We start from the raw sequence: 7,419 nt of genomic DNA, 5'->3' as shown, positions 1-7,419 counted from the left end.
CTGGTCTTGAACTCCTGGTCTCAAGCAATTCTTCTGCTTTAGCATCCCAAAGTGCTAGGATTAATGGTGTGAGCCACTTGCCCCGTCCAGAATAGCTATTTTAAAAACTTGATTTGAAGCTGTCCTTTGAACAGTGGGAGGTAGCTGAGTTTGGCGGTAAATGTCTAAAACCCATGACCATATAAAGAAATCTCTGTGTTTACTGTGTTAGCACCCTATGAGGTCGGTAAATAAATGCCTCTCTGGTGCTAACATCCATGTGTTCAGCGGAGAAACAGAGCCATGGAAAGAAACGCCCCCAGAAGGCTCACATTCGCATGCTGTTTTTCTTTTAAAATCAGCCCTTATTTCTGGATCTTTTTAAAAAGCAATCTGTGTTATGGCTGAAGCTGATGGAGCTGATTGTTGATTTTCATTTAAAAACCTCAGCTCTGAGTTCGTTCCTTACCCTCTACAACAGGGATAATCGTCCAGCTCGCAGACTGTTGTGAGGATTTAAGGAGATGATGCCCACCAAGACCCTGGCACAGTGCCTGGTGCGGAAATAGGTGCTGCGTGTTTCTCAGTGGTGACAAACGCCAATGAGAAGAACTCGAGGTGAGGGGCCAGCCTCTCAGATCCTGCTACGCTGGGCCAGTTTATCTCAGAAAGGCCGAGTGTCAGGTCCTCAACTTGCAGGACATTGCGTCTCCAGCCACTCTCTTTGTTGACGCTGGCTCTGGCTGACAGGTTGCCCAGGTTTTCCTAGATGAACTAAGCAGATGAGGGAGTGCGTGCCGCTGTAGTCAGCAGACGTTGACACCCTTCACCAGGCCCAGAACATGTTAGGGATTGATGGGTATTAACCAATTTGCCTCGAGAAGACCGTGCCAGTGTACCCTCCAAACACAGTGTGTAAGAACGTGCTTTTCTCACATCCTTACCAATACCAGATTATTATGTGATTCTGTTTCTGCCTATTTAATAGGAGGGGATGACACAGATATTACTGATTTGCATTTCTCATATCATGGTGAGGTTGTGCACCTGTATTAACTATATGTGTATTTTTTTTGATGAATTGCCTGTGTATGTACTTTGCTCATTTTTCATTAGGTTGTCTTTTTTTTTTAACCATTAATCTAGTATATGCCACAGACATTCTCTTCCAGTGCGTGGCCCGCGTAATTGTCGACTGCCCCTGTCAGTGAGGAGGCTGAGACGAATGAAGCTGGCTACTCTTTGCAAGAAACATATTCTTTTTTCCTTTCATCACTGAGTACACTTAGACTCTGAGGGTAAAAGGCCGCCTATATTCCCAGCCCAAATCTAACGGCTTTGATGATTTCTCTCTAAAATGCCATAATAAAATGCCGTCTGCCTCCTGGACTGTTTACTTTTGGTTTTTGTTAAGTGAACACGCCCAGGACCAATCTGTCCTACCTTTTGGATTCCAAAACCTGCATGGAAAGCTTTTGATACCTGACGGCGGCCTTCCTGCTGCTGCTTGCATTTTCCAGTGGAGCGGAGTGTATCTCACTTTTCTTGCGACTTGCTGAAGCCGAGCGTCCTAAGAAACCCTTCGGAACACACTGAGGAGCAGCGGCACTCGCTGGGCTCCATCTGGACTGTCCTGGCGGCAGTGCTGCGGTCAGCAGTCCCGGAGCCCACACTCGGGGGACTCTCCCCATCTCTAGAGGCCTCCCTGCCGCAGAAACTCGCCTTTCTCTGCTTCTCTTCGCTTCCTCCCTGGGGCACTCTGGACCCCAATTTGATGCTTTGCCCGTTCCGCGGGCCACAGCATCCCCTGCGCTTCCTGTGGTCTCGTGGTTCCCATGTGGGCGCTGAGGGGAGACAGCCTGAAATTCTTGTCCTGGCAGCACCGTCTGTCAGATTCGCGACACTGGACAAGCTACTTAACCTCCCCGTGCCTCAGTTTCCCCGTCTGCACCTTCTCTTGCAGGATCAGGAGTGTGAGGAGTAAATGGGACAGTGCGCAGACGTGAGGCACACACTGGGAGGTCCGTCCCTGGTGGTGGCTGTCAGCTATTTCAAGCCACAGGGTTGGCTTTGTGTAGGAAAGGCCTCCCCTGCCTCGCTCTAACCTCCTCACTGGCCCCTCAGCCTCCCTTCCTGGGGCAGACGCTGGCTCAGTGACCTAACACGGGACGACAGCCCCATCCCCACACTCCTGAGGCCAGATCACTCCAGCGACTGGACCAGGCTGCAGCTAGAGCAGGAGGTCCCTCAGCTAGTGGCGTTTGGGACCCACCCATCTAAGGGAAGAGAACCTGGGCAGGGGGCAGGGGGGCCTGGTGAGTGCCTTTCGATAATGCCGCACAGGTGATTCTGATGCATGTCCCCTGTCCGGACCCTGGCCGAGTGCCTCTCTGTCTGAGAGCACGGGCGCCGGGCAGTAGAGGTGAGCGTCGCAGCGGCCTTCCAGCTGTGCAGCTGGGCAGACTGCGGCAGTGACGCAAGGGTTACTGGCTCCCGTGTGACCTTGAGCAGCTGAGGTCAGCAGACAGCAAAGCCTGTGGTTCCTCCTGCGCAGAGGTGGCAGCAGCTTGCTTGCTGTAAATGTCATTTGCCGTGTAGAAAGGAGCCAGATGCCCAGTAAACCTGGGGTGGAGGAAGATTCCCATGGGGTGCTTGCCTGCGGGAAGGGCGCTGGCAGCCCGTACGCTCGCAATTTATTTCTCTCTCCCTCCTTCTTGTTTGGCCACCTTGGCCCCTCATCCTTTTCCCCATAAAGATGTCATGCCGGCTCCTAGTTTATGTCTACACCACGGCGTGTTGAGAGGCTCTGACCCAGCAGCGGCATCTGTGTTTATGCTCGCTGGGAGGTGGGTCTCCTGGGGCACCCATCTGCTCTCCGTGTCTTGAGCTTGTTAATGCTTCAGAGACATTGTAGCCAGGGCTGTCTGCAGGGACAGGGAGATGCACCGGGCACGTAGCTGCAGCTAAGAAATAAACCGAGGTATTTGGACTAGTCCCTCCCTTGAGTTCTTTGTCCTTTATTTTCCCCTAAGAGAAACCTGAGAGAAGCAGAATGCTACGTATTGCATTTTTCAAACCAAAAGTCAGGACGAGTGACATTTCTGAGTTTTAAAACTCATAAACCTGAAAAGATGTGAGAAGAATACAACCAAAGCACCTTTACGGAATCATTTTTATCAAACAGTACGCTGTTATTAGAAATCACAACTGCCCCAGAAAATGCAAGGTGGCCAGTCATGGTATTTCTGGATAACAAAAACACATTTACAAAATTTTCAGAACCACCATGAGAAATGCCCTAATCTTCATCTGTGTGTTGTTCCAAAGCAACTTGTCGTCCAGATAAGTTTTCACACGAGGAGTGCGTTTTCTCCGGGTCGTCTTAAGTCTCTTCCTGTCTTTAGACCCGGCTCCATCTCCATGTCTGTGGAGACACGGGACGGGCCGGCGCTTGCGTGGGAGGCCGCCGGGCGCCGACGAACGCCCCTGACCCTGGAGCCGGAGGCTCGGTGCAGGTCCCGGTTCCCGAGCCGCTGACCGGCTGTGTGGCCGCAAACCTTCTGCGGCTTCAGCTTCCTCGCCTGAACCGCGCCGAACGGTCTCCAGGCGCCGCCCGAGGCGGAGCGGGAGAAGATGCGCGCACCCGGCTCCCAGCGCCCGCGTGTCGTCGTCTTCACCGCCGGGCCGCGCGGGGGCTCCAGGGCAGGAGCAGACGCGCACAGGCACTCGCCGACGGGCAGGGAAAGCGTCTCTAGTTAAATTTTTTTAACTCCTCGAAGTTGGATTTTTCTCATTTTTTCAGTGTGCAACGGGAAGAGCCCATCCCCTGTGTCAAGACGCAGCCCAGAGAAAACGTGAGAAACCTTGGCTGTTTACCGCTCTAATTATTATTTCTGTCACAACTTGGACAGAAGCAGCGCGCACGGTAACCACGGTCATGGCACCAGACGCAGCCCTGAAGTGAAGAAAGGGCCTCTGGCTCCAGCCCTGCACAAGGCAGGTGGCGGACAGAGGCCGGGGCCGCAGAGTCTGAGGGGGGCTCTGCCGTGGCGGCTGCGCCCTCCCGACAAGATGGCTGACGCGCGGAGCAGCCAGAGCCACGCCTGTTCGCCGTCGCGTGGGGGCTGCCTCAGAACGCACACAGCTGCCAGGGCCTGTGCACACACACAAACGTGTGTTTACGACCCCAAAAGTATAACACAGAACTACTGGTCGTGCTTACCTCTGAGGGAGAGTAAGGGTAGTTACCAGAATCACATTCTTCTATATTGAAGATTTCTGACCTTTTTGCTAATAATCATTTTTAGTAGTTGTAAATTGATAATGTACATTTTAAAAATCAGTGTTTTTGAAGATATCAAAGAGTCCATTCTCAAAGTTCCCCAGGGAAACTTATTTTGAACTGTTAAGTTTAATAAGATTATGGGCCAAGGCCTTGGGAAAAAATATGTCTCTATAAAAATCAAGGTTATTTTTGCTCAAATCCTCACTACAGAACTGCTCTGGGAGTCGGGAAACGAAGCGAGGCTGCTCTCACATCCGAAACACGGGCTGCCTGCTTTGAATAACATTCGAGGCATGTTCACGTCTGTTTTCACGTAAGGGGCTTGATCTGGTGTTTTCAGGAACTTAGAACTTACAGAAACGACTCTGCACAAACTCAGCTTCGATGATGCGCTGTGCTCATGGTTGGAGAGAGTCAACCGCTCATTCTCAAAAGGCTTTAAAATTCAAGGCACTATTTACCCACATAGTGGTCTGGATTGAACTGGACTTCTGCTATTGCTTTTTCTTTACGTTTTGCAGTTTTTGAAGTAATTCATTTCCTATTTTATATTTTCTTGAGGGCAGGAAAAGCAGGTAGCAAGGATAAGTGGGCTATATTCCTAAATATAAGTAGAGAAAGATGACATGTCTTTAAAATCCATCTCCACAAAGATGGGGCAAACCTGTGGTTGTGTGGCAGCGTCATCGATGCTGGACACTGGGTTTATGAAGCCTTTTATTGAGTGTTTAAAGATACAGGTTAAAAAAGAACACTGAGCTATGTCAGGCAAAGAAAGTAGGTTTGTAAAATTTGTGGCAGTAATTCACCAAAAGTATCTGTTGAGTCTTTGAGACTTTATTTTTCCTGGATTTAGTTTTTTATTTTCCTACTTGAGGATAATTGAAAATATATATTTTCTCCCAAATTGCAAAGAAAGGCCATAGCAGAGCGATCCGTCTGAAATCTTTTTGGGCTGAGGATCATTTCAGGTCCAGCCTTAGCTGGTGTGAAGGGGTCCGTTGGGAAGTGCGTGAGCACATCTGCGTCTTGGCCATACCTTTTGTTCCCGGACCCACCCTTGCACTCTGTTCTCCAAGTCTTCCTGGGACCATGACCTCCCACAGGGGAGCCGTAACAGGAGGGGCTCATGGCGAACAGGAAGCACCAGATGGAGACTTGGAAAGATCCTGGCAGGGCGGGTGAGGAAATTTCTACTTGAGGTCAACGGTGCAACTAATCTTCAGGCCATTGGCAAGGGCCAAAGGAGACAGCTGTTCCTGCTGCTGCTTCCAAGGGTCCGTGCGGGCCCGTAATAAATACTAGTGTGGATTTTCCTTGGAACACGTAGGTCCGAGATTCCTGACGAAGTTGTCAATGCAGCCATCTCCTCCTGGGCTCCATTGGACAGCTGACCGAAGATTAAAGCAGGAGGCCCATTTCAACTAACAGCCAGCTGGAAAGTTTAGGTGGCTGCTCAAAGGAACGTGTCAGCTTTGGAGAGAGAAGCTGCTATCTTAGCTATCTATCTCTGTGTCTATCCATTGATCCATCAAGCCGTCCATCCATCCATCCTTATCAATCCACAAACCTGTCTATCATCTAGCTATCTTATGATGGTTTCTCCTTTAAAAAGAAATAGCTCACACAGAAGTTACCTTATTTTGAAAAGAAGATATTAAGTGAGACAGTACTATTTTTGAGAAATAGCATCTGCAGAGACGCGGAAAGTGTAAATGTCACAGATTAGCCCAGAAACTGGAAACTTTTCTCAGTCGAGGTGCCGAGTCTTCAGGAACGCGTGGTGAGGCCCGTCAGCAGAACAGCTTGCGCAACACTCAGCATTCCTGGCAGGTGAGATGGTGAAGGGTTTGGGGAGGCCGGCCTAGCCCTCTCCCCAGTCACGGCATTTCCTTGTGAAATGCAAACCCCCTTATAAGTGAAAGAACAAACCATGTTTCAGCGCCGGTTCCCACCTCCTCCCCTTCGCTCCCCAGCTGAGGCGAGGAGTTTCCCAGGCTTTTGCATGGGGTGGTTTGAAAGCTTTATCTGGGTCCTTGTGAGGTTAAGGAAGTGGGCAGATGTCTCACAAATGATCCCGTTTCTTCCTCCTGGCAGGCCTGAGGAAGCACAACCTGGAAGGGTCTGGCGTTGCTCTGTTCCCTCTCATGCTGCTATGACAATGCCACAGACTGGGTGGTTTGCAATGAAATTTACTTCTCACGGTTCTGCAGGCTGGGAAGGCCAACATGAAGGGGCCGGCGTCTGGTGAGGGCCTTCCTACTGCGCCATCCCAGGGCGGAAAGGCAGATCGAGAATGCTCCAAGGGGACTGAACTCACCCTTTTATCAGGAACCCACTTCTGCGATACTGGGGTTAACCTGTCCACCAGGGCAGGGCCCTCAACGCCTGATCAACCTCTCGACGCTGGTGCATTGGGGATTGATTTTCCAGCACATGAACTCTAGGGGACACATTCAAACTACAGCAGGGGTGGCGGTGGGACCCGGAGAAAACACTGTGCCCACGGTGAGAAATGCACCAGAGCCCACGTCGGCATTCAAGATCGTGCGCATCATGGAGTTCTTAGAAGATGTTTGCATTCCTGCAGATGGTTTGACTCTGTTGCTCCTCACTGAGGCTGGACTTGGGAGCGTGTGTGTCTACCAGTTGGCACCGGCTCGATGTCTGGAAGGAAAAGAGACGCACTGATGAGGAGACGTGGGTACGTCCTGGGGAGAGCCCACGCCAGTCTGGACTGTCTTCCTGTCACCAAAGGGCGTGTTCTCAACGGAAAATTCCAGCAGGGCAGGGACTGGGTTGTCCGCAGGGTGACTTTCTGGAAAGAGAAAGGGTGAAGCCTGCTATGGTCTTAGCCTCTTTTTAGCTTTTTCCTCTTGGACTTGCGGAGGCGACGCTACACCACGCCGCTGAAGGATCCTCCTCCTCTACCTCGTCATTCCCTTCAGTTGTTCTAAACCCGTTAGGAAAATCTCACTTGACTTCACGTGGCCGTGGTGCGGAGAAGGAAGGTCTGGGGCCAGGAAGGTGGGTGCGCAGGACACTGTCACCTCTGCTCTGCGGGGTCCCCATGGCCAGGATGTGGATCCTTGGGAGAAATACCCGAGGAAGGAGGGGCAGCCCGGGGGAATGATTGAATTTCACCTTTGAAGTGG

The sequence above is a fragment of the Propithecus coquereli genome, unplaced genomic scaffold (genome assembly GCF_000956105.1).
Source record: "Propithecus coquereli isolate 6110/MARCELLA unplaced genomic scaffold, Pcoq_1.0 Scaffold296, whole genome shotgun sequence".
NCBI classification, from domain to species: Eukaryota; Metazoa; Chordata; class Mammalia; order Primates; family Indriidae; genus Propithecus; species Propithecus coquereli.
Note: the sequence above shows the minus strand (reverse complement) of the source record.